Source organism: Hemiscyllium ocellatum, chromosome 49, assembly GCF_020745735.1.
Source record: "Hemiscyllium ocellatum isolate sHemOce1 chromosome 49, sHemOce1.pat.X.cur, whole genome shotgun sequence".
Taxonomy (NCBI): Eukaryota; Metazoa; Chordata; class Chondrichthyes; order Orectolobiformes; family Hemiscylliidae; genus Hemiscyllium; species Hemiscyllium ocellatum.
In genome coordinates, this window is record NC_083449.1 from 2,952,563 (window position 1) to 2,978,211 (window position 25,649).

The 25,649-nt window shown below is 42.5% G+C and overlaps 1 long non-coding RNA gene across 1 annotated transcript; it reads left to right on the forward strand.

The window, feature by feature from the left end:
- Positions 1–23,864, forward strand: LOC132837393 (uncharacterized). Its single transcript, XR_009647526.1, has 4 exons — positions 1–149; positions 847–953; positions 6,540–6,621; positions 22,656–23,864. It is a non-coding gene; the product is annotated as an uncharacterized LOC132837393 (long non-coding RNA).
- The last annotated feature ends 1,785 nt before the right edge of the window (positions 23,865–25,649 follow it).

Here is a 25,649-nt window from a genome sequence, read left to right on the forward strand (position 1 = left end):
CTCAGTGAGTACAAGAGGTTTGTTTGAAACAGACCGCAATGGAGAGATCAGCGCCCAGGGAAGCGAGGGAACAGCAGGCTCCTTCCAGCAGCACATCGGGATGGGAGCCTGGGACACAGAGGGGACTCAGAGACCGGGACTGATTCGGGGTGAGTTGAGGGAGAACCGGGTGCTGTTTGTAAGAGGCCGAGCGGAGCAGGAACTGGTCCCGGAACTTAGAGTGAGCGGGCTGGGGGGGAAGAGAGAGGCCTTTCTCAGGCTGTGTGTGGTCCTGCTGTGGGAGATTCGTGCGGTTTACAATCCTCTGAACCCTATTTTAATTTCAATCTGTTTTCCACTCTTTCTTGAATTTAGGTGGACCAACTGTAGGAATGTGATACTCTTGTAAAAAGACATACATTGGAGTCTTAGTAAAAACATTACAAATAGCGCCGTTTTTCCTCTTTCGAGCAGGTAGTTGGGGAGTTGGATATTGAACTGTGTAAGCGTGCTGGTAGTTGAGTATTCCCATTCATGGTACTGGGCAGTTGTTGCTCAGTTTCTGGATCTCACTCAACTAATATCAAGTTAAAAATCACAATACCAGGTTATAGTCCAACAGTTTTTTTGGAAGCACTTGATGTGTAACATTATGCACCAGCATCTCCAAATCAACTGGTATCGAACCACACGAAAAACAAACACAAACCCCAGACAGAGAGCAGCTTAGGGCAACAATGGAATCAGATCCGTGGTTCTGGTAAAATTGTTGGCTTTAAAAAAACACACACACATCCTAATTAATATGTAATAAATGTGACAATGATCAGTTCAATATTGCCAGACTAGTCTCTTGTTGATTTGTAGGTGGTGTCCCTGTGTCTTCCTCCAGAAAAACACCTGAGGGACTAAGACGCTATAAAACTTCCTCAGTTCAAATCACAGAGTAACCAGCTGTCTCCAACAAACGGAAGGTATGTAGCCCATTGACATTTACACACCAGTGTTGGAGGTAGATATACTGAGTTCTCCTCTAAAATAGACGTTCAGGAATAGCATTAAAATCTGCAGTTATTAAGAGCATTTTCAAAGTTACAATGAAGATAGGCAACATTGTTGCATCGTTTCAACGACCATCTGTGAAGTAGGGCTTAAGTACAGAGATGGAGGGAAACTGCTCACCAACAGGGCAAGAGTTACTGAAGAGTCGTTGAGTCACAGAGACAGAGAGCATGCAAACAGACCCTTCGGTCCAACTTGTCCAGATATCCTAACCTAATCTGGTCCCATTTGCCAGCACTTACCCCATCTCCCTCTAAACCCTTCCTGTTCATATTGTTAAAGTACAGATTTGAGATGCCCCAGGGAACCACTCGTGGACTCAGACCTATAAGCCTCGTCCTGGAGATCCTGGTTCGTCCTGGAGATCGTACTATTTGGTAGTCTGGAATAAAAACCTCTTACAAACAGTTGAGCTCAATTTTAGCCTTGCTCTTTATTTACCAATAGCATCCCTGTTACAACGTAACATTGACACCTAAAACCTCAAAAGTAGGATACTAGCTCTTCCTTTAAGAGCCCTCGCAGACTACTCCACTCTTCTATCTCAAATAGGCTTCCTTTTTATAAAATTTTACAATAAACTCTGCATGTTTTTAATTAGATAGATAGTGGAAAGGCAATAATTTGTAAGGAAGAGAAGTTAAGCGCTTAACCGATCACTCCTGTAGGCCCTTAGCCATCCATCAGGTGGGAAAACAGATCCAGCTGAGTCAGTACGTGTTGGTGAGGTAAGTCCCTGTCTAAACTAAGTGGGAGAGGGCATAAGGTAACCTTGCACAGCTTGCATGTCAGATATCATTGTTTTACATAATGGCATCTTAGTGAGGAGGGCAAGCTTTGACCATAAAATGGCTTCCTGACAGATTGTGTCAGAATCTCTTTAATGATCAGTTTAGAATAATTTTTAAGCTAGGAGCAGACTCCTGCTTTTTATCTTAAACACAAAATCATTCCGTACCTGAGGCTGAAAGGTTACATTTTAGAGTTTGCATTTTATAATCAGCGATGGCTTCATCTCACTCACTCTCACACACACAATAAGAACCCATTATAATTGACAGGACCTGACTGTTTATTACAAGGCTTTTGGCATGCTTCTGAGACGACACCGAGTTTCCGAGATCACGATCAAACATTGTCATTAATTTCATAAGCTAACATCCGTGAATGTTATCACTCTGTGTTTTTCTTTTTACACAGATTCATTGATGTTAAGGCAAATGTTCTTAATTGCTTGAGAGCATCCTGTTGTCACTTGGTGAGAACAGATGTTTTTTATCTTCTGCAGGTTCTAGGTTCCCCTTTTGTGGCCTGATGCCTCCCTGCCTGTCCTGTTTATTTTCTTGTGTTCTATAATTCAACATTACATTTAATCTAAGTATTTAAGGGCAACTTTCAAGACTTCCTTATTATACCCACTCAGATGCCTTTTAAATGTTGTAATTTTACCAGGCTCCACCACTTCTCCGTGCGCCTTATGATTTTATAAACTTCTATAAGGTCACTCTCCAGGGAAAACAGTTCCAGCCTATTCAGCCTCTGCCGATAGCTCAAATTCTCCAGCTGGGATGAATCATATTTCCACTGAGTATGTGTGTGACTGAGAAGGACAGAATTAATCCTTGACTGAATAGTTGTCACATATAGAGGTGACAATTAAATAATGTGAATTTCAAACACACAATCTATGCAGGTAGCTCATGTGCTACTTGCAATATGTCCTTTCTATAACCCACTGGCAATACAACTTGATAAACTTCTGCCCATTTCTCATCTGCCTGAATGTGATGTTCTCCATTTCCTTATTAAGATATCATTTTTACGATAATAACATTCAGGGATACATTTGGATTCATTTTGTGTATGCCTTTTGATACAATTGCTTTAAATTTTGGTCTTTTTGCAGTAACTCAGTTAATTTACCTGAGCTAAAGATGTCTGCTTTGTCGTCTCTGTTCCTGGTTTGTCTCAGCCATCTGATCAAACTAATTTGCTAATCTGCTAATTTCCCTTCAACTTCCTTATCTGTATTCTTTGATCTTTTCTGCTTCAACTGGTGCCATTGTGACCTCGTAACCACAGTCAGGAAACATCCTGCAATAGTTCAGTTGCCTGAATTTCCATTGGCTTTTCAGCCACAGTCGGCAGCACTCCTATCGGTGAATCAGCAACATCACTACCAACAACAAATTGTATTCCTGGAGCTAAGCTTTTGTCTAGTGCTCCGACTATGACTTTTCCCCTCTTCACTAGGCACTCTAACCTCACATCTTACAACTGTGTATTTCTTGTCTCTATGTGAATTCCTGTTACTCATACCTTTTCTGGCAATAGTCCTTCAGAGGTACATATATCCACATCTTTTAGCATCACAGATTGAGAGGACCTTTCTATCTCTTAGTATTGTCACCTCTTTACCTGCTGCTTCTGGCCTATGTGAGTAACCTTTAGTTTCACAGTGTATGGTTTAAGAAGATCTGGCACTTCCTCTATAAGCAACCTCTGACCAGCTTGTACACCTTGGTACAGCTTTCTAGTCTCCATACTGCTCTCTGTTACCACTCCAACAAAATTAACTGGCTTATCCTGTTTTCCTACATCTGGCTTCTCGGGGCATTTCCTAACCCACCAACACTGATTTCACATGGCCTACTTTATTGAAAACATCAGAGCTTTTTCACTTCTCTTTCCTTATGATCTTCACAGAGATCTACTTTTTACTTTCCACGTGAGAATTTCTCTTATCCACAATTATTATCCCTCAGAGTGAAATTGATTTTGGCAGCCTAATTTTGATTTATTGATCAACTCAATCATCAGCCATTTCTGATGCCAGTCTTGCTGTTTCAACACTCTGCTCTTCCACATGAGTTCTCATTAATTCAGGAAGCAAACTTTTGAACTCCTGTCTAAGTGCCAATTTCTGATGTTCAAACTCCCTCTTTCTTCCTTTTCTCTCTCCTGCTTTTAATTGTAATTCAAACGGTTTCATTTCTGTTGCCCTTTCCTTGATTTTTGCTTCTAACTCCAGTTGCTTCATTTTCAATTGAATGTTAGCCACTCTAAAGATTCTGATGCCATTTCCAGCCATTACCTGTTGAGCTATTACTGTCATTATCGCCCTTTTCCTTGTGGATGGAGGCCGGTTGAGTCCAAGCTTGTCGGCTAATTCCAGCAACTTGGCCTTAATCACTTTTTTGCAAAAATCTGAAGTCACTTCTCCCACCCCCTAGAAAACTCTTGATGACTCAGAGCCATTTCTATCCCTAGCACTATTTCCTGATGAAGGGCTGATGCCCAAAACATTGATTCTCCTACTCCTCAGATGCTGCCTGACCTGTGCTTTTTCAGCACCACACTCTTGTCACCGATCTCCAGCATCCACAGCCCTCACTTTTTCCAAGCACTGTTAAAAGCATTTAAATTTAACACTCAGAACAAGACACTAAGACTTACCAGTCACTATCTTCAAGTCCAACAACCTGAATCCCAAATCAGAACTACACTACAGAATAAAACTCTGCAAACAGCCCCCAATCTGTTATGGAAAAGGCCAGACCCCCTTTCAAGAAAGTAACCCAGACCCCAACTTTGCTAGTTGTTTTAAGCAGGTGTAATGAAGATATTCTAGGAGGGATGCAGCTGGTCAAACAACGTAGTTTTAAACAAAGCAGTATTGATTTCAAAAATTACCAAATGATACACAAAAGAGAACAGAATATTGAATTACTTCACAAATCCAAAAACCCAACTGATTACACCAACTTAATTAATGATGGTGTTTCCAAAATTTAAAACAATCCCCATAAGCACCCCTTGGCACAAAAGGTCAAATCCAACACAGGGTCTTACAAGGGGGATGTCAGAGAGAGAGAGAGAGAGACAGACAGACAGACAGTATGGACCAGCTTCTTTGGGTTCAGCAGCTTTTTCAACTGCCTGACTGCTTTCAGTCAATAGCCAGACAGCCAAAAACCGAATCAAACCAGAGAAAAGCTGAGCTGGGAAAACTGAGCCACTTATTTAAAAATGTGGAAGCTTTTTGCCTGAGGCTTTACCTGTCAGCTAAAATCAAAATAGCCCTAAAACCCGTCGACTCAGTCTTTTTGGAGCAGGTGATTTTTATAAGCTTGTTAAAGGAGCAGTATCGTCACAGCAAACTGGTCCAAGAAGTAAAAGACCATGGGATACAGGGTAATGTGTTGAATTGGATCCAGAGTTGGCTCAGTCACAGGAAAGAAAGGATAATGGTCAATGCCGGCCATTGTGAATGGAAAGCTGTTACAAGCAGTAGTCTGCATGGCTCAGTGTTGGAACCGCTGCCATTTGTTTTATACATTAATGATTTGGAGTTGTATATGGTGGGCAGATTCGTGAAATTTGCAGACAACACAAAAAATGGCATATAGAGGATAGCTGTAAGCTCCAAAACTATATAGATGGTTTGGTGGAGTGGGCAGGAAAGTGGCAGATGGAGTTCAGCTCTGATAAGTATCAGGGAAAGCAAGTTGGGAAGTCAGACAATAAATGGGAATATACTGAGGGGACAGGTTAAGTGAGAGAATTTGGTGTGCAAGTGCACAGGTTCCTAAAGTGGGTAGGGTCATATGGAAGGCACATGGAATGTTCTTCTTGATTGGCAGAGGGATAGAACACAAATGTAGGGAAATAACAATGAAAATGTATGAGGCACAGATGGCTACAGCAGGAGTATTGTGTGCAGTTGGGTCACCACATCACAGGAAGGACATCATTGCTCTGGAGAGAATGCAGAGGAGATTTACTAGAATGTTGCCAGGGCTGGTGAATTGTGGCTATCGGGAGAGGTTGGGGTTGTGTTCCTAGGAACAGAGGTGCCATGATTAAGGAATACAGGGTGACCCCCATATCCCCAGGTCCGGTTATCCCAGTTTCACTGACCTGTGGTTTACTGTCGATCGAGCATATAAAAGGGAATGTTTCAGATCAAGGGACCAGGAAGCTGCCGGGAACGTATATTTCCATTGAAATTAATGGGTTCATACCTATATACAGATTTGGGCTTCCTCCATAGGTCCTGGAATGTATCCCCCACGGAGACAGGGCGGGGGGGGGGGGGGGGGGGTGGAGTCTACAGGACTAAATAGTGAGCTAGCTGATGAAGGAGGAGCACTCTCTGAAAGCATGCACTTCCAAATAAACCTGTTGAACTATAACCTGGTGTTGAGTGATTTTTAACTAATTAGTGAGAGGGAGATATTAGAATAGACAGGAAGAACCTATTTTCTTTGGCAGAGAGTTCAAAAACCAGGGGTCACAGATTCAAGCTAAGTGGCTGTAGGATTGGGTGATAAATGAGGAAAAATGTTACTCATGCAGAGAGTGGTGGGTATCTGGAATTCGCTACCTAGCAGGAACAGACAGGTATAGATCACTAGCTAAACTCACATATCCACATACTCACTTGCATCAGGTGGCCCCATTCATGGAGCTCTGTCTTCTCCTCTGTCTTCCTCCAGGCAAGTACTCAAAGGACCAAGACAATGTAATATTCCCTCAGTGCAGAGCCAAGTGTGACCAGCTGCTTTGAACAAACAGCAGGTATGTTACTGTGATCAGAGTGAAGAAACATCCTTTCCACAGTCAGTGGATTGAGTTAGACTCACATTGAGCTCATTTCCAGAGAGATATGTTCATACCAAGAGTCAAACACCACCAAGGAAGTAGAAGTTTATATTTTTTATCTATATTCTCAATGCATGCTACCCAGTTCCAATCAATTTGAAAAGAATCCTCATCCGAAATATACACTGCATTAAATCTGAACATTGAACCACTCTTCACTTTCTTCCTGTAAAGTGGCGACCATAATTGAAAATTCACAACGCCAGATTATACTCCAGCTACTTCATTTGGAAGTACGAGCTTTCAGAGCTCTGCTCCTTCATCAGGTAGCTGTGAAACAGGATCATGAGACACAGAATTTGTAGCTAAAGGTTACAATGTCATGCAACTGAAATTATATATTGAATAAATCTGGGTTAAGTTTTTCATCTTTTAAAATGGGCTGCAAGTTTCTGTTCATTTTATTTATTTACTTATTTATTTATATATCTCCCAGAACAACTTTAAGTACATTCTCAAGATGACTTCAGGTTTTATTTAATAAAGGATGACATCTCAGTTCAAACAATACATTAAAGATGTGAGGTTAGAGTCTGTCTGTATCCCAATCTTGAGTCAGACTGGCTCTATCATCAATATTGAAATTTATAAAGTACTACATTAATTAACTGCCTGCAGATTGTGCTCTTTTTGAGTAAAATAGAATGTATCTGCAAATTCACCCCATAGACATGTGTGTGTGTGCATGATTGCACCTACGAACGTGTGTTTGTGTGTGTGCACGCTTGATAAAGTGTGTGTATGAGTGCGATGGTGTCAGCATGTGAGTGGGTGTGTGCATGGGTCTGAGTGTGGGAGTTGTATGCATGTATGTATGTGGGGAACTGTGTGGGTAGGAGAGGGTCTGCATGAGTGTGTGCGTGTGAGTGAGTGAGTGTCTAGTGTGACAGGAACCCAAGGTCCCAATTTGAGGCTGTCCTCATGGGTTCTCACCTTTAGTAAGGATACTTTTCACTTTATAATAGAGGTGAACAAATAGACAATGCTGTTAGTTTGAACAACCATATACGAAGTAGATCATGAGTACAGATATTGAAGGAAACTTTTCAGCTATGAGTAACTGAGAAGGACAGAATTAATCTTTTGTCACAATACTTTAAGTATGACCTAACTAAAGTCTTATAAAGCTGCAATATGACATCCTGACTCTTGTACTCAATTCCCCAACAAAAAAGGCAAGCATGCTAGACACCTTCCTCCAGATACCACCCTATCTACTTCCATGGCCACTTTCAGGAACCTGTAGACTTGATCCCCAAGATCCTTCTGTTCATCTGTAGTCCAGCCATTTACTGTATACGTTTCCTTGACATTTGATCTCCCAAAGTCCAGCATCTTACACTTTGCCAGATTAAACTCATCTGCCATGAGCGAGTTTTGAGAAGATTTGTAGCTCAGGTTGAGGCTTTGGTTGTAGGTTTGCTCACTGAGCTGCAAAATTCATTTCCAGACATTTCATTACCCTACTGGGTAACATCTTCAACGGGCCTCAGGCGAAGCAATGCTGAAAATTCCTGCTTTCTATTTATATGTTTAGGAGTCTTTGGGTTGGTGATGTCATTTCCTGTGGTGAAGTCACTTCCCGTTCCTTTTATCGGGGGTGGTAGATAGGGTCTAACTCTGTTTGTTGATAGATTTCCGGTTAGAAAGCCATGCTTCTAGGAATTCTTGTGCATGTCTTTGTTTGGCTTGTCCTAGGATGGCTGTGTTGTTTCAGCCGAAGTGGTGTCCTTCCTCCTCTGAATGCGAGGATACTAACGAGAGAGGGTCATGTCTTTTTGTGGCTAGTTGTGTTCATGTATCCTGGTGGCTAGTTTCCTGCCTGCTTGTCCAATGTAGTGATTGTTAGTCCTTGCATGGTATTTTGTAAATGACATTATAGAGTCATAGAGGTGTACAGCATGGAAACAGACCCTTCGGTACAACCCATCCATGCCGACCAGATATCCCAACCCGATGTAGTCCCATCTGCCAGCACCCGGCCCATATCCCTCCAAACCCTTCCTATTCATATACCCGTCCAAATGCCTCTTAAATGTTGCAATTGTACCAGCTTTCACCACTTTCTCTGCCAGCTCATTTCATACTCATACCACCCTCTGCGTGAAAACGTTGCCCCTTAAGTCCCTTTTATATCTTTCCCCTCTCACCATAAACCTATGCCGTCTAGTTCTGGACTCCCTGACCCCAGGGAAAAGACTTTGCCTATTTAGCCTATCCATGCACCTCAATTTTGTAAACCTCTATAAAGTCACCCCTCAGCCTCAGACGCTCCAAGGAAAACAGCCCCAGCCTGTTAAGCCTCTCCCCATAGCTCAAATCCTCCAACCCTGGCAACATCTTTGTAAATCTTTTCTGAACCCTTTCAAGTTTCACAGCATCTTTCTGATAGGAAGGAGACCAGAAATGCAGCGATATTCCAACAGTATTAGTTTTGCTTGTTATCTGTATAAAGTCTTTCAAGTTCATTAGCTGCTGTTTTAGTGTGTGTTGGTTTTGTGGGTTATCATGATGCCAAGGAGTCTGCCTAGTCTGGTAGTAATTTCTGAGATATCTTTGATGTAGGAGACAGTGGTTGGGGTTTCTGGGCGTGTTTTGTCTATTTGTTTGGGTTAGTTGCTGAGAAATTGGCAGATTGTGTTCAGTGGGTACCCATTCATTTTGAACGCACGGTATCAGTGATTTTCCTCCGCTCTGCATAGTTCCTCTGTGCTGCAGTGTGTGTTGGCTCATTGAAATAATGTTCTGATGCAGCTTCGTTTGTGGGTGTTGGGATGATTGCTTCTGTAGTTCAATATTTTGTCTGTACATGTTTTTCCGTAGATGCTAGTTTGAAGCTCCCCATTGGCTGTTTGCTCTACTGTGACTTCTAGGAATGATAGTTTGTTGTTGTTGTTTTCTTCCTCTTTATTGAATTTTTTGCCAGTAGGGGTATTATTGATGGTCTTGAAGGTTTCCTCTAACATGTTTCGTTTAGTGATGACAAAGGTGTCATCCACGTAGCAGACCCAAAGTTTGGATTGGATGATTGACAGAGCTGTTTGCTCAAGTCACTGCATTACTGCCTCTGATAAGATCCCTGATATTGGAGATCCCATTGGTGTGTCTGTAGGGTTGTTGTTGTTGAAAGTGAAGTGGGTGGTAAGGCATAGGTCCATTAGCTTGATGATATTCTCCTTGTTGATGAAGTTAGTGGTGTTTGATGTATGTTTCTTTGCATCTTCTAATAGTGTAGTCAGAGTTTCCCTGGCCAGGTTAATATTGATTGAAGTAAACAGGGTTGTCACATCAAAGGAGACCATTATTTCATCCTCTTGTATCTTAGTGTCTTTAATGGTCTTCAGGAATTCTTGGGTGGAGTGGTGAGAGTCTTCTACTAAGTGTTTTAGACTTTGGTGTAGCTCCTTGGCCAATCTGTAAGTTGGTGTTCCAGGTAGTAAGACTATGGGTCTGAGGGGGAGCTCCTGGTTTGTGAATTTTGGGTAATCCGCAGAATCGTGGTTTGTTGAATCAATCTGGTTTCATTTTTTTTTTAAGTCTCTCTCATTTATTTCTCCAGATTTCTGGAGTTTTTTGAGTGGGGCTGTGATTCAGTTCTCCAGTTGTGGGGTTGGGTCTATCACCATTTGTTAGTACGTATTGGTATCTGTAAATAGTGAATTTGCTTTTTCAATGTAGTCTCTTCGGTTTAGAATGACTGTCAAGCGTCCTTTATCTGCAGGTAGGATAACAATGTTTTTTTTAGTCTTTCCAGTACTTTCCTTTCTTGTGTATTGTGTGTTTTCTTCCATTTTCCTGCCACTCCCTGAGAAAAGAACAGGAAGTGACTTCACCACAGGAAATGGCATTACCAACCCAAAGAAGCCCAAACATATAAATAGAAAGCAGGAACTTTCAGCATTGCTTTGCCTGAGGCCCAATGAAGGTGTTACCTATGAGGATAACAAAATGCCTGGAAATGAACCTTGCAGCTCAGCGATCAATCTGCCGTTTTTCAGGCCATATCCTCCTGTATCCTTTGACAAGCTTCCACACTATCCACAAGTTCATCAACCTTTGCCGTCTGCATTTAGTAATGATAATTTTAGTGTTAAAATTGAGGCAAACAAATAGTTGATGTGATTACTTTGAGCAACCATATGTAAAATAGATATGGAGTACAAATTTATATTGAAGGAAACATTTCAGCTTTCAGGAATTGAAAGCAACGGAATTACTCTTTCGTCATGTATGTAGACACCGAAATCAAATAATATGAATGCCAAATGCACATTCTCTGCAAAGCCTGACATAGAATGATTAGTGTGTAGGTACGTAACCAATTGTTGCCCCCCACCCCCCAACACACACACACACGCGCACACACACAAACACTATCTCTCTGAGTTTCAAAAACATACACCATCCTGACATACTTTTCAATGTCTAACTGCCTTGCAGTTCCATTGACATTGCAAGTAACAGAAAATATTACATTCAAAATGATTTCTCCCCACAGATCCTTTGTCAGAGAGAGGGGCCGACAGCACAGAATCAGGCCCTTCATAACTTGAGTCTGCACTGATCAGAAACAACCAGCTAACAATTTTCATCCTGATCAGCGAGCATCAATTTGCATAAATGTATCATGGGAGCAGAGGAGCTGCCATCCCCATCTTTGTCACAACATCATTCACCATTTCTTCACATTGCAATAGAAGACTTTGTTTTGTCTGTTTCAGTCCAACCAGAAAGTTTTTAAAAGGTAATTGTGTACTACTTTCAAAATTAGTTGCAATTATCGACTAAGAGCTCTGCATTCGTTCTATCCCTCCCGAGGAAGTATCACATAAAAGCGTGAAATCTGGCTGCAATTTCACAATTCATCAATGGAATCTAATAACCACCCTTCAAAGCAGTGGAGAAAGGGGGAAAAAAAGCCAAAATTGGTCTGTTTGTAAAACTGCTCATTTTATTTTCAAGCAGAGTTGAATAGTGCTGATTATTCCATAAGTTGAATTTGACAGTTTACATAAAAAAGTGACAAAAAAAAATCCTTTTCCTTTCCTCCTTCCTACTATAGAGTAAGACAAGAGTACTGTTAATGGTACATCATCACACTACAGAGCAGGGTAATGTTCTGTCTACATCAGAAAAACAGTTAATTAGCCAATGGTCTTTTCTGTACAAGGAACATTATGGTCAGTCAGCTCCAATGCAGTTGAATGGTTTATCACCCTTTCACTTAGTTGCAAATGGATTCAGTTTACACTGACTGTGAGTTCAGCAGTGTTCAGAAAAGTACATCAATATGCACGGAGACAAAATTAATGGCATTCTGAAGACTAACATTTTATATCAATACTGCTGTTAGATTCTGCATTATACAAGTTACAAAAGGTTCATTGTGTATCCTACCTTGACTCTGAAGAACAGCACGGAATCCTTTCTGGTGGAGTGTGTTACGTTTTCACTTACACGTGATTCCTACCAGCACTGACAATTAAAGAACTTTGGCTGTTTCCCATCCACTACAGGAGACGTGAACTGAGGTACAGAGTGGCAGCATAAGAGCAAACTCACTCTCACTCAGTCACTGAGTGCTGAAAGGAAAAGAATAAAATTAGGCCTAAATTATTTCCAGATATGAATGGACTCTCAACATCACTTATCATAGCTGAGGATATGCAGTGCCTAGCAGCGCTTGATAAAATCTACTATACAGGCATGCACACACAATGTAACAATAATCTGAGACTGAAATGCAATACAATTAAGCATCATTGAAAAGAGTTTATGCTACACAGACACAAACCCACAACTGAACATAAATGAACGAGATCAAGTAATTCTCCAATGAACCCTCTCCAGAGCTTGAGAATCCTCCCTTAAAAAAAGTGCCCAGAACTGACCACAAATGAGATGTGACCAATGATCTGTGATTGAGATTGTGGGAAACATATCAAAACTAGCACTATAGTTATTAAAAGTCAGATGACAGCAGAACTGATGTCAAATTGTCCTTTCCATAGAGACACTGACAATGAGTGGATGAAGTTCACATTCTCAACAATTACTGCAGAACTGATGCATAACAGTATGTCCCAGTACAGACACAATAGGCTGAATGGTCTGCTTCTGAGCTGTACCATATCAGTGACTCTGATTTTGATGTGAAAGGAGATGACATGCTGTTGTGTTGCATATTGATATGAAAAGTATGAGGCAGAAATGGACTGACATGTAGAATAAAACTCTCTTTCACAAAATAAACACCAATAATGTCTGGGTACAAATTAAAACTAAATATCTCAGTGACACCACGGATCCCAGATTCTCTACCCAAACAGGAAATACGTGACCATAATTCAGAATGGTTCTCAGAATAAAGCAGTTTCCCTTCTGCCATCGCCCTTTCTCCTCTCTCCCCCACCCAGACTGACAGTCAACTAAAAAAAATCAGAAAATGTGGAAAAGATGAAGGTCCAGTCTCAACACCCTCATAACAAATATCACAGAATGTATCACATTGACGCAGAGAATATTACTAGCTTCCACTTTGATACACAAGAGCAGTCACTGACAAGTGCAGGCTGATAACTACACACTCATTCATGTTGCAGAAATAGACAAACAAATGATGACACAGATACTGTGATGTAAATCTGTGACTAATAGTCTCCATCGGTCAGTTTCTCTCAACTGAAATCTCACACTCACATTGTAGTAACTGTCAGGGGCAGATTAACAACTACACTCATTCACATAGCTAAAACTGACAGGAACAGAATTCACAGGTACATATTAGTACCTGCACTGATCACATTCATCAAACTGGATCTGACAGGCAGAAATCGATATTTAAGTTCACATATTGACAAGGCAGAGACTGAGGGGCATAGATTGGTAACTGCATTCACATACTGATAGGAGAAATTGACAAGTACAGATTAATATTGACAGTCTCAATTCACACAGCAGGAACAGACTGGTAAATACACTCACATTCACATCGGGGAAACTGACAGGGAGAGATTGATAGTTACATGCACATAGAAACAACTGACATTGATAACTACATTGGTTAGATAAATGATTAGGAGTTGGGTATTGAGGATATAATTTCTGAATTTGCAGTTGATACTAACCCAGGGAGATGAGGGATTGGGAGGATGATGCTGAGTGACTTCACAGGGAGATTATCAAGTTGGCCAAATGGCAACTTTTAATTGCCGTATTCGGCAATTAATTCCAATACAGAGAAATGTGAGGTAAAGCATTTTGCTAACAGAAACACAGAGCAACAATGCAGGGTCAATGGTACGTCTTTGAAGGGAGCACTGGAGCAGAGAGACCTCGGGGTGATCATTCTCTTAAGTTGGCCAGGCAAGCTGAAACCGCTGTGAAGAAGGCTTATAGGATCCTAGTGGTTATAGAGGCATTGAGTATAAAACTGAGGAAATGATGCTACACCTCTACAAATCATTGGTCAGATCAGTTTTGTTCAGTTCTGGGCATTTTATTTAAGATAGGAACTTCAAACACTGGAGAGCATTCATTGAAGATTTATTAGAATGATACCAGGAATGAATAATTTTACATACAAGGAAAGATTAGTGATATACGGCTCCTTTTCCTTTGAGCAGAGAAGATTAAGAGGGGAACCTTATGGAGGTGTTCAAAATTATGCAGAATTTTGCCATGGGAAAGAAGAATATTTTGTTAACACTAGTTGGTATGTCAGTAACTCAGGGTCACAATTTCAAGATTGTCAGTAAGAGAGCCAGGTGTGAGATGAGGAGAAATGTCTTTACACAGAGTTGTTAGGATTTGGATTGGGCAGCCTGGGATCATGGTAGAGGTAGATTCCATATGAGGTATGAAAAGAGAGCTGGATATGTACTGGAAGTGATGTAATTAGAGGGCAATGAAGATAGGGCTGGAAAACAATCCTGCCTTGAATTATTTCCAGCTGACCACAATTTAAACAAAAGATGGAAAGTACAGCATAAAATGTGAAATCTGTGTCTCACACCTGCACAGACACACACACCATGGGTGCAGGGAAAAATAAGCACTACCGCAGTTAGGCGGTAATGTGGGGGTTAAAAAGGAAAGAAAAAAATAAAAATAAATAGGAGTGTCTGTTTGATCACACAGCATAAAAAGAAAAATAAAATGAACAGGGATGTCAGGGGTTCTTGGAACTGGCTCTGTGTCAAGAAGAAAAAAAGATAATATAAAATCTGAAATCTCTGCCATCAACAGTTAGTTTGTGCTACAGCGGGATCAACTGACACACTGAGGGTTGTGGGAGAGACAATTATGCAGATGGTTTCTCAAGACAATTCCATCTTTGGAACTGACATCTTGCTGTGTAAACTGAGACAAAGCCTAGCTGAATCATAGAAACGTGTCATTGCTCTGCCTTCACTCCCTTGTCCTCCTTATTTGCTGGAAGGTAGGATTGCTATTGATCGATTTGTGAAGCTTCACGGGCTTTCTTCTGTGCTGTCTCACAATGTCCATGGAAGGCTGGCATAAACTTTTCCCTCTTCATCTTGACCTGGTTCCTCATCCTCTCCTGTATCTATGTGCCTCAGAATGGCGTATGTGATGCAGGGTGATTGTTGTTCCACTTGGTCAGCCTGAACACAAGTCAACACTGAAACGTAGTAGATAGGAGCAAGACCAAAATTGGTGGCATTGTGGACAGAGAAGGTGATCGAAGAGTACAATGGAAATTTGATCAACTGGGCCAGCAGTTGAGTAGTAGAAGAAGTTTAATTTAGATAAAAGTGAGTTGCGTTTTGACAAGGCAAACCAGGGCAGGACCTATACTGTTCATTGTACAAGTCTAGGAAGTCTTTCCGAACAAACAGACCTAGGGGGTGCGTGTGAATAGTTCCTTGAATGTGGCCTTGCAGCTAGACACAATGGTGAAGGCGGCATTTGGCATGCTTGCCTTCATTAGTTGGCAGGAGTTGGGGCATCATGTTACAGCTATACAGGATGTTGGTGAGGCCACTTTTAGAACACTGTGTACAGTTCTGGTCAACATGCTGTGGAAAGGATGTTCTTAAGCTCGAAAGGGCACAAATAACATTTCCAAAGACCGTATGATATAGCAACCATTCGGCCCATCAAGTCTGCTCCACCATTCCATCATGGCTGATAGGCTTCTTCACGTCATTCTCTTGCCTTCTCTCTACTGATCAAGTGACCACACACTTTACATTCAACAATCAGATATACGAACAAATCAACGGAACACCCATGGGATCACCAATCTCGGGACTCATAGCAGAGGCAGTTATGCAAAGGTTAGAACATACAGCCCTACCACAAATCCAACCCAAACTCTGGATCAGATACGTCGATGACACCTTTGTAATCATCAAAAGCACAGAAATAGAAAAAACACACCAAATCATCAACGCCACACTCACAGGAATACGATTCACGAGAGAAGAGGAAAAGGATAGCCAACTCCCATTCCTAGACGTGTTAGTAGAGAGAACACCCAACGGAGAATTCACCACAAGGGTACACAGGAAACCAACACACACAGACCAAGTCCTAAACTATGAAAGTAACCACCCCAACACACACACACAAAGCTGCATCAGGACACTATTCAAAAGAGCCACAACACACTGCAGCACACCAAAACTGCGAAAAGAGGAAGAGGAACACCTATACAAGGTATTCGCCAAAAACGGATACCCACGAAACTTTATCATCCGGTGCCTAAGAGATAGACCACGGAACGAGGACATGCCACAACCAAAAGGACTAGCCACACTACCATACGTCAGCAGCGTCTCAGAACTGACAGCCAGACTACTGCGACCCTTAGGACTCATAACAGCACACAAGCCAACTTCCACACTCAGACAACAACTCACTAGAACAAAGGACCCAATAGCCAGCACGAGCCAAACTAACGTAGTTTACAAAATACCATGCAAGGACTGCACAAAACACTATATAGGACAAACAGGAAGACAGCTAACAATCCGCATCCATGAACATCAGCTAGCCACAAAACGACATGACCAGCTATCCCTAGTAGCCATACACTCAGACAACCAGGAACATGAATTTGACTGGGAAAACACTACCATCATAGGACAAGCCAGACAGAGAACAGCCAGGGAATTCCTAGAGGCATGGCATTCATCCACAAACCCCATTAACAGACACATAGACCTGGACCCCATATACAAACCACTACAGCTGAAACTGACACCCGGAAACGGCAAGAACATCCATCAACAGACACATCAACCTGGACCCCACATACAAACTACTACAGCTGAAACTGACACCCGGAAGCGGCAAGAACAAACCACTATAAATACCGGAAGAAACATCAAAGCAGCGCTTCACAGGAGGTTCCAATAGCACTGATGATGTTCCCTAGCCAGGGAACGAAACGTTTGCAGCAAAAACTTCCAGCTCGGCGAACAGAACCACAATAACTGATCAAGAATCTCTGTCTTAAAGACATAATGACAACTGTCTGCAGCAATGTTTTCCACAGATTCTCCACTGTCTGGCTGAAGAAACTCCTCCTCATTAAATGGTGGAACCGGGTCAAGGGGCTGAATGGCCTCCTCCTACTCCTTTATACGGATATTCCACATTAATAAATCTTGGAACCCCTGCAGTAACAAAGTGGCATTCCCAAACGCCAGAGCAATTAGTGATTTCAAATAGAAACTGCAAGTCCAAATGTTTTATTTTCACACATTCCAGATTCCCACCATCTTCTGGGGGAAACAATCTTCAAATCCCTCCTTAAGCCACTTGCCCTTCACTTTAAAATGATGCTCCCTTGTTACTGATCTTTCGACTAAGGGAAACAGCTGCTTCCTGTCCCCCTGTCCATATCCCTCATAACAGAGTCAGAATCACACAGCAAGGAAACTGACCCTTCAGTCCAACTACTCCATGCCGTCAATAATCTCAAACTAAACTAGTCCCACTTGTTTGCACTTGGCCAATATATCTCCAAACCCTTCCTATCTTGGACTTACTTAAACGTCTTTTAAACTCTGTAACTGTCCTCACATGTGTTCAATCCACACATTAACCACTCTCCGTCAAAAAATGTTACCCGTCATGTCATTCTCAAAAATGTTTCTCTTCTCAACTGAAAAATATGTCCCCTGGTCTTGAAGTTCCCCCACTCTCGGGAAAAGACACCTGTCATTCACCTCATCTAGGACTATCGTGATTCCATAAACTTCTATATCCCTCAAACTTCCACCCTCCAGTGAAAATAGTCCCAGTCCTTATAACGCAGACACTCCATTCTCAACAACATTCTGGTATATCTTTTCTGAATCCTCTCCAACTTAATAATGTCCTTCCTCCAACAGGGCAACCAGAACTGGACACAATACACCAGAACAGGCTTCACCAGTGTCCTGTACAACCACAACAGGGTGTCCGAACTCCGATACTCAATTGTCTGAACAATGGAGGCAAGTGTTCTAAACACCTTCTCAAACACGCTGTTTACCTGTGACACAAAATACAAAGAATTGTGTACCTGAAACCCTAGGGTTCTTTGCCATACACACTACCGATCTTTCACACCTCGATCATGTCCCCCTTCCCCATCAACCTTTTCTGTTATAAAGGAAACAACCCAAACTTCCCTCCAATGCTTCCAGGAAGAGATTTGTTTTTGTGGATCTTACCAATCAGACAAATACCAGCATGAACGCTGACCAATACGTGACGGTGTAAGAACAACAGCTCACAGATTCGTACTCACCGTTCAATCGAATTGACTCGATTTCCCATCACCTCCCTTGGAATGAAATATTTCCACACCATTACCCAACCAAGTTCCAATCCCGCTCACAACAACAATTTGCTGCTGTTCACATATGAAAACCCCTGGCAACAAGGTCACTCAGCCATGGTCCCAAGGAATTACCTCTTGGAATTGTCCAGAATGTGGCTCAGAACTTCTACGTTCACAGAATCACAAAATGTTATTGCACAGAAGGAGGCCAGTTGTGTCTGTACCAGCTCCTGAAAGGGCAATCCAGCTAGACCCACTCTCTAGCCCTATCTCCGTAGCCCACTACCATCATCCCTTTCAAACTTAAATCCAGTTCTCTTTTTGAACTTCCTGTGGAATCATCCGCCACCACTCTCCCAAGCAGCACATTCCAAACCCAACAACCCAAATAAATTTCTCCTTATCTCACACTCTCACTGACAATCTTGAACTTCTGACCAGCCAGTTACTAACAGAAAAATGAATGAGAAACAACAACTTTCTTTCCCTGAGTTCCACCACTGTCTTGTACAAGTTTAACATCATCTCCTGTTCTTTGACTCTGAAACCCCTATTAATAAAGCAGAAAATGCTTTGTGTTTTATTATCTGCTCTCCCCCTGTTATGCCACCTTCTCTGATCTGTGAACATATAACCCCAGCTCCCTCTGTTCCTGCACCCCCTTTAGAATTTTACCCCCCTACTTTGTATTGTCTTTCTATTTCTATCAACCATCGTTTTTCACCAAATTTGTGTTGAATCACTGTTGTCTTTATTTGACTGTTCACTTACTAAAACTTCATTTTCTCCCTCCGAGTAGATTTTATTCATTTCCTTGCTACTAACTAACAAGAACATGCAGGCTAGGATCAGGTTGAGTCCATTTGGCCCGTCAGGAACCTGCTCCACAATTCCATACGATTGCAGCTGATCCCATCTCAGCCTCAACTCCACTTTACTGCAAACACTCCCTTTGATCCATCACTGATTAACAATCTGTCTGTCTCCTCCTCCAATTGATGCAGTGTCTTGGGTGGTGGGGAATGGAGTGGGGGGTGTTCCCATTGATGTACAATCCCCACCTCATTTGAGAGAATTCATTCCTCCTCATCTCTGTTTCCAATCTGCCCAGCTCCTTATCCTGAAATGATAACCTCTCATTCTAGATTCTCACACATGAGCAAACATCCTCTCTCCATCTCCTTTGTCAATATTCCCTTTAGCAGCTTATAACCCTCAGTTAAATCTCCTCTCTTCTAAAATCCAGAGAAACTTTTCAATCTCTCATCTAAGACAAACTCTTCATCTCTGGAAATGATAGAGTGAAATTCTTCTGACCTGCCTCTGTCCTCAAGTAAAGAGATCAAAATTGTACCACTCTGTTCTCATAAGATGAACCTTTCATCTTGGCAATCAATTCAGTGAATCTCCTCTGAACTCCCCCCAATTCAACTACATCCGTCCTCAAGTAAGGAGACCAAACCTATCTGCAGTAGTCCGGATGTGGAAACCCACACTGTCCAGCTGCAGTAACACTTCCCTACTTTCATACTCCATTCTTTTCGCAATAAATGCTCTCCTTTGTGACCCCCTCTAGCTGTACACTACTTTCTGAGATTCATGCACAAGGACATCCTCATCCCTTTGCACCAAAACAATTTGAACTTTCTCTCCAAATCATATGACAAATTCCTTTTTCAATTCTTCCAACTACAATGGATACCCTCACCACTGATGGGACTGAACAACGTTCAGTTCCGTGTCTAACGGAAATTGAGATTGTATCCTCGAATTGAATTGTTGTGCTTTAGATTTGCAAATGAGTCAGACACAATGGGTCCCATTGCTCCAATTTGTCTAACAAATGTAACATTTCTGGGTTTGCACCCCAGAGTGATTTTTAGACCATTTGGACAGTGTTTGAATACTGTTCGAAGTTGCTAACCACCTCAATAACTTACCTGTGCTGCCGGGAACAGCTGGAAGAATTGGCTGGAGAAAAATGAGAGAGAAAGAACATGGGAAAGTTTTACTGTAAATATTCAGCTTCACCCGCTAGCAAATGAATCGGGATTCTTTGACTGGTGCACAAGCAACAATTATTCCAATTTTAATCTTTAGTTTATATTTGGGCTAACCATTCCTCTGAACACAACACATTACATTGTATGGCTCCCCAAGTAATTTCATCTGCCACTTGTTGAGTCTGCCCACATCCTCACAAAAAACATTCCCACAGTGTTTTATTCTTTGTTTTAAAATTAACTTTTGGATTGTGGGAATCACTAGCTGGGCCGAGAATTTATTATCCATCCCTCGTTGGTCACTTGAAAAGGAGGTAGTGAGCTGCCTTCTTGAACCACTGCAGTCTCTGTGCTGTCAGTAGACTCACAATACCATTAGAAAGGAAATTCCAGGATATTGACCCAGCAACACTAAATGAACAGCTAATATATTTCCAAGTTGGGATGGTGAATGGCTGAGGGGGAAACTTGCAGGAGGTGGTATTCTCATGTAACTGCTGTCCTTGCCCTTCGAGATGGAAGTGGTTGTGGGTTTGGAAGGTGCTACCTGAGAACCTTTGGTGAATGTCTGCAGTGAATCTCAGGTGGTACACACTGCTGCTACTGAGCACAAGTGATGGAGAGAGTGAATGATGTGGATGTGGCGCCAATCAAGCAGGGGCTGTGTTGTCCCTGGATGGTGTTCGGCTTCTCAAGTGTTGCCTACAAGGTGCACTGCAGAAGTGACTGAGTGTGTGCATATGTGTGTGCATGTAAACGTAGGTGTGAGTGTCAATGGGAATGTGTCTCTTTCTCTCTCACACACATGCACACCTTCATACTGTCACCCAAACACCCTCCCACTTATACTCTCTCATACATACACCCTCATACACTCTATGTGAGCAACATTAGTTTGAAACCCAAGTGGAGCAGGATGGCCAGGGTTACCTGTCGGAGTGTCTCACCTTGTTTCTTTTCTGGAGTTTAATTGGAAGCAATGTGACGAGAGAAAGAATCAGAAACATTGGGACAATGAGTACTCCCATCTCAGTGCTGTGTTCCTGTGCTGGATTCAGAGAAGGATTTCTTGTCAATAACATAATTCCTTCAGCAAACATCAACCCCAGTGTTTTCTGTTCCCTGTTGCCCTGACCCCTTGCCAACACCGGTCCATTTGGAGAGAAACCCTTGTGTCTGTGAATGTCATTCCAAACCCTCACTATTGCAATGACATCACTGTTTCTGTTCAGCATGTCTCAATAACAACATCCCACCAATCCAAGCCAGAATATTCGATGCTAAACTCAAAAGATCACTCTGCATCCACTCTCTCTAAATTGTTGACTGGAAATTACTGTCCCTCATTTTCACTGCCAAGACATCTCGAGGCAAAACTTCCCTGTGTCGTCCACCTGTCAGCGGCAACCGGGCTATTCACAGAGAAACATTGAAAATATCATCAGGAGGAGGCCATTCGGCCCTTCCAGCCTGCTCTGCCCATTCAATGGGATCATGGCTGATCACCCAACTTCATCCTGTGTCTCTCCGCACTCTCTCTTTCGCCCCAAGAACTCTATCCAACTCCTTCCTGAATAACATTCAGTGTTCTTGCCCTGACTACTTTCTGTGACAGAGAATTCCACAGGCTCCCCACTCTCTGGGTAAAGACATTTCTCCCCATCTCATTCTTGTCACGTCTCCTTTAGACAGTGACCCCCTGGTTCTGGACTCTCCACCTGGCACCGGGAACACCCTCCCTGTGTTTACTCGGTCTTGTCCTTGTTCAAATTTAATAGATTTCTATGAGATTTCCCCTTAGTTCTTCTCAACTCCAGTGAATATCGTCCTAACCGATCCAGTCTCTCTCCACCGTCAATCCTGCTATCCCAGGAATCGCCCTGGGAAACCTTTGCTGCATTCCCTACATAGGCACAATGTCCTTCCTCACATAAGGAAACGCCAAACTGTACATGGGTCTCCAGGGTGTGGTCTCACCCTGTTCAATTGTAGCAAGCCATCCCTGCTCCAGGACTCTCAACGTCTCTCTGTGAAGGTCTCCCTTATCTGAACAAGGATGTTACACACTCTCTCTCTCTCTTTGCGTTTTTCCAGCACTGTCTGTGTTTATAACCTGCAACATTAACTCTCTCTCTCTCTCTCCACAGATGCTGCCAGACCTACTGAGTGTCTGAGGCAATTTTGAGAGTGTTCATGTCAGGTCTTCAGCTGCACTCCAATGAAGAACAAGCATGGATCATGGATGAAGAACGGATTACCTGGCACCGTGAGGTAGATGGAATTACTGGTCACATTAGATATTATTCCACTGGGACCCCTGTTGATCACGAGACACTGGTACCAGCCTTTGTACTGGGACTGGAAGGATTCAATGGCCTTCTGTCCTGTCTGAGCTAGAGTTGTAATTCCCGCTGGCATTGTTTAAGGCTTTCTGTTGAAAGTAGGGTCCAGTACCTCGGCTCAGTACACAATCTGAAACAAGACAACTCCCAAACAGAACCTCCATTTTAATGGCTCTTGGGGTGAGGAAAACCCCAGCAATAGGAACTGAAACAAAACAAGACGAAGAGGAAAAGAAAGAAAGATCGGACGCTGAAATTGTCTCTCTTATCACAATGTTACCTTCGATGACTGGATAATAATTGATGGAAAGGAGAAATAAAACAAGCGAGATTTCACATCATCACAAAGTCTCCCTATGTTGTAAAATCTACACTTTGAAAGATTTCTGTTAACTATGGATGGCCAAATGGTACATCAGCCAACCATGGCCTCTTGATGTTCAATGGTGTTACCATCACTGTCCCCACCTCCACTCCACTATCAACATCCTGAAGTTTACCGTCACTGCCCCCACCCTCTTCCCATGATCAACATCCTGAGGGTTACTGTTGGGAAAGTTGACATGGTTTGCCTGGAAGCCATTTTCCTAATCTGGCTGAGAAACCATTTTGTGTCCCCAGAACTTTGCTGGCTGTGCATTCCTTACTCTTAGGAAGATAAGGCCTATCTTTCACGTTACCTAAGGTGTCAAGTTAGTGTTTTTACCACTTTGATGAATGATTAGGGCAGGCTGTAGAACGAGTCAAGTGGACAAGTCAATTAGTCCCACTTCCTTTATGTGTTATCGCCACTTCACGGTCGTTCAGCGAATTAGGGACATCTCTGCTTCCTGTTAGTAATCTGAGTAAATACTTGTGGAATGCATAATGGTGCTTAGTTTTGACCCTAATGACTAACCTCTAATTTCGTACCAAACTGTGTAATCAACAATCAGCCTCTGTCTGCTTTCTCTATATAATCCTGTCGTATTCAGTGCTATCTGAATAGCATCGAGCCACAGTTAGGATGTTGAATTCCCCATGATGTATCCTTTGATAAACTAATCAGTTCTCAAGATCTGAGTCTCGAGAGTTTTCTTCAACAGTTACCATTACTGTCCCTATCCCCACTATCAACATCCTGGGGGTTACCGTCACTGTCCCCATCCCTACCATTAACATCCTGGGGGTTACCATCACTGTCCCCATCCCCATTATCAATATCTTGGGGGTTACTGTCTCCAGCCCTACCCTACTGTCAACATCCTGGGGGTTACCATCAGTGTCTCCAACCCCACCTTACTACGAACATCTTTGGTGTTAGCATCAGCCTCCCCCAGCTTGTATTGTCTACCTTTCTACCTTTCTCTGGTGGATTGCTTAACAAGTCATTGTAGGTCAGAGGTCTATAGGACAGAAACAGGAACTTCAGCTGACTGAATCCATGCCAATTAAAAGCAACCAACTTTATTTTCGAATATAATTTTCCCAGTCATAGGGTCATACAGTACGGAAATAGACCCATCGGCCCAACACGTCCATGCTGACCAGGTCTCACAAACGAAACTAGCCCCATTTGTTTGTATTTAGCCCACATCTGTCCAAACCTTTCCGATCCATGTAACTTTCCAAATCTCTTTTCGATGTTGGTATTGTACCCACTCCCAACACTTCCTCTGGCAGCTCATTCCAAATATACAACTCATCTGAGTGAAAATGTTACCCCTCTGGTCGCTTTTAAATCTTTCCCCTTTCACCTTAAATCAATGCCGTCTAGTTTTGGACTCCCCCACCCTGCGGAAAAGACCTTGGCTATTCACCTTACTCAAGCCCTTATTTCTGCAGGAAAATACAAGTGAAATGTCAAGGACTACTTAATCTGACTCTAGCCTGGCATCACACGTGCACATCTAAATCCTCCTTCAATGTGATGAGGATTTCAGCCTCTCACCCTGTCAAGCAGTGAGTTCCAGATTCTCTACTACCCTCTGGGTGAAAATGTTTTCCCTCACATCCCCCTCGAAACTCCTGCCTCTTACCTTCAATCTATGCCCCTCCCCCAGTCATTGATCACTCCATCAAGGGGAGAAAAGTTTCTTCCTGTCTATCCTATCTATACCCCCCATTATTTTATACATCTCAATCATGTCACCACACACAATCTCCTCTGCTCTCAGGAAAACAACCACAGTCTGTCCAATCTCTCTCCATCACTGAAACTCTCCAGCCCCCAAAGCAACATCCTGATAAATCTGCCTCTGCACACTCCCCCAGTGCTCATTGCTCAGATAATGTGGATTTGTACAGAGTCACTTACAAACTTACTGATCACTGAAACAGCGACGAATTTGCTGTCCAGGAGAGACTCTGCATGCTGGTTAGAAACAACACAGTGATAATTGTCCTCTTGGTGTTTGCTGATGTTGATGATTGTGTGTACGGCTCTACTGTGGTTGGAGTATTCCGAGTAAATCTCCTCACCATCCTTGTAGAAAATATATTGAATTGGGATCAAGCCAAGCAGTTTAAAAGGGTGCTGTGTCCCTCCACTACCGTGTTTCCAGGGGGGCACTCAGCTCTAGGACTGACACAGGAATGCCTGTGATTAAACCAAACTGTTCAGCACTTTTCTAAGGCAGGAATTGTTGTTCTCAGCAACAAACAGTACTCCCACCATACAGTCAGAGAGAGTCAGAGGGTCATAGACCATAGAGAAGTACAGCACAGAACTGGCCCGTTGGCCCACGATGTTGTGCCAAGGTTTAATTCTAATGTAAAATATAGTAACTTAAGCTACGCACCCCTCAACTCACTGCTATC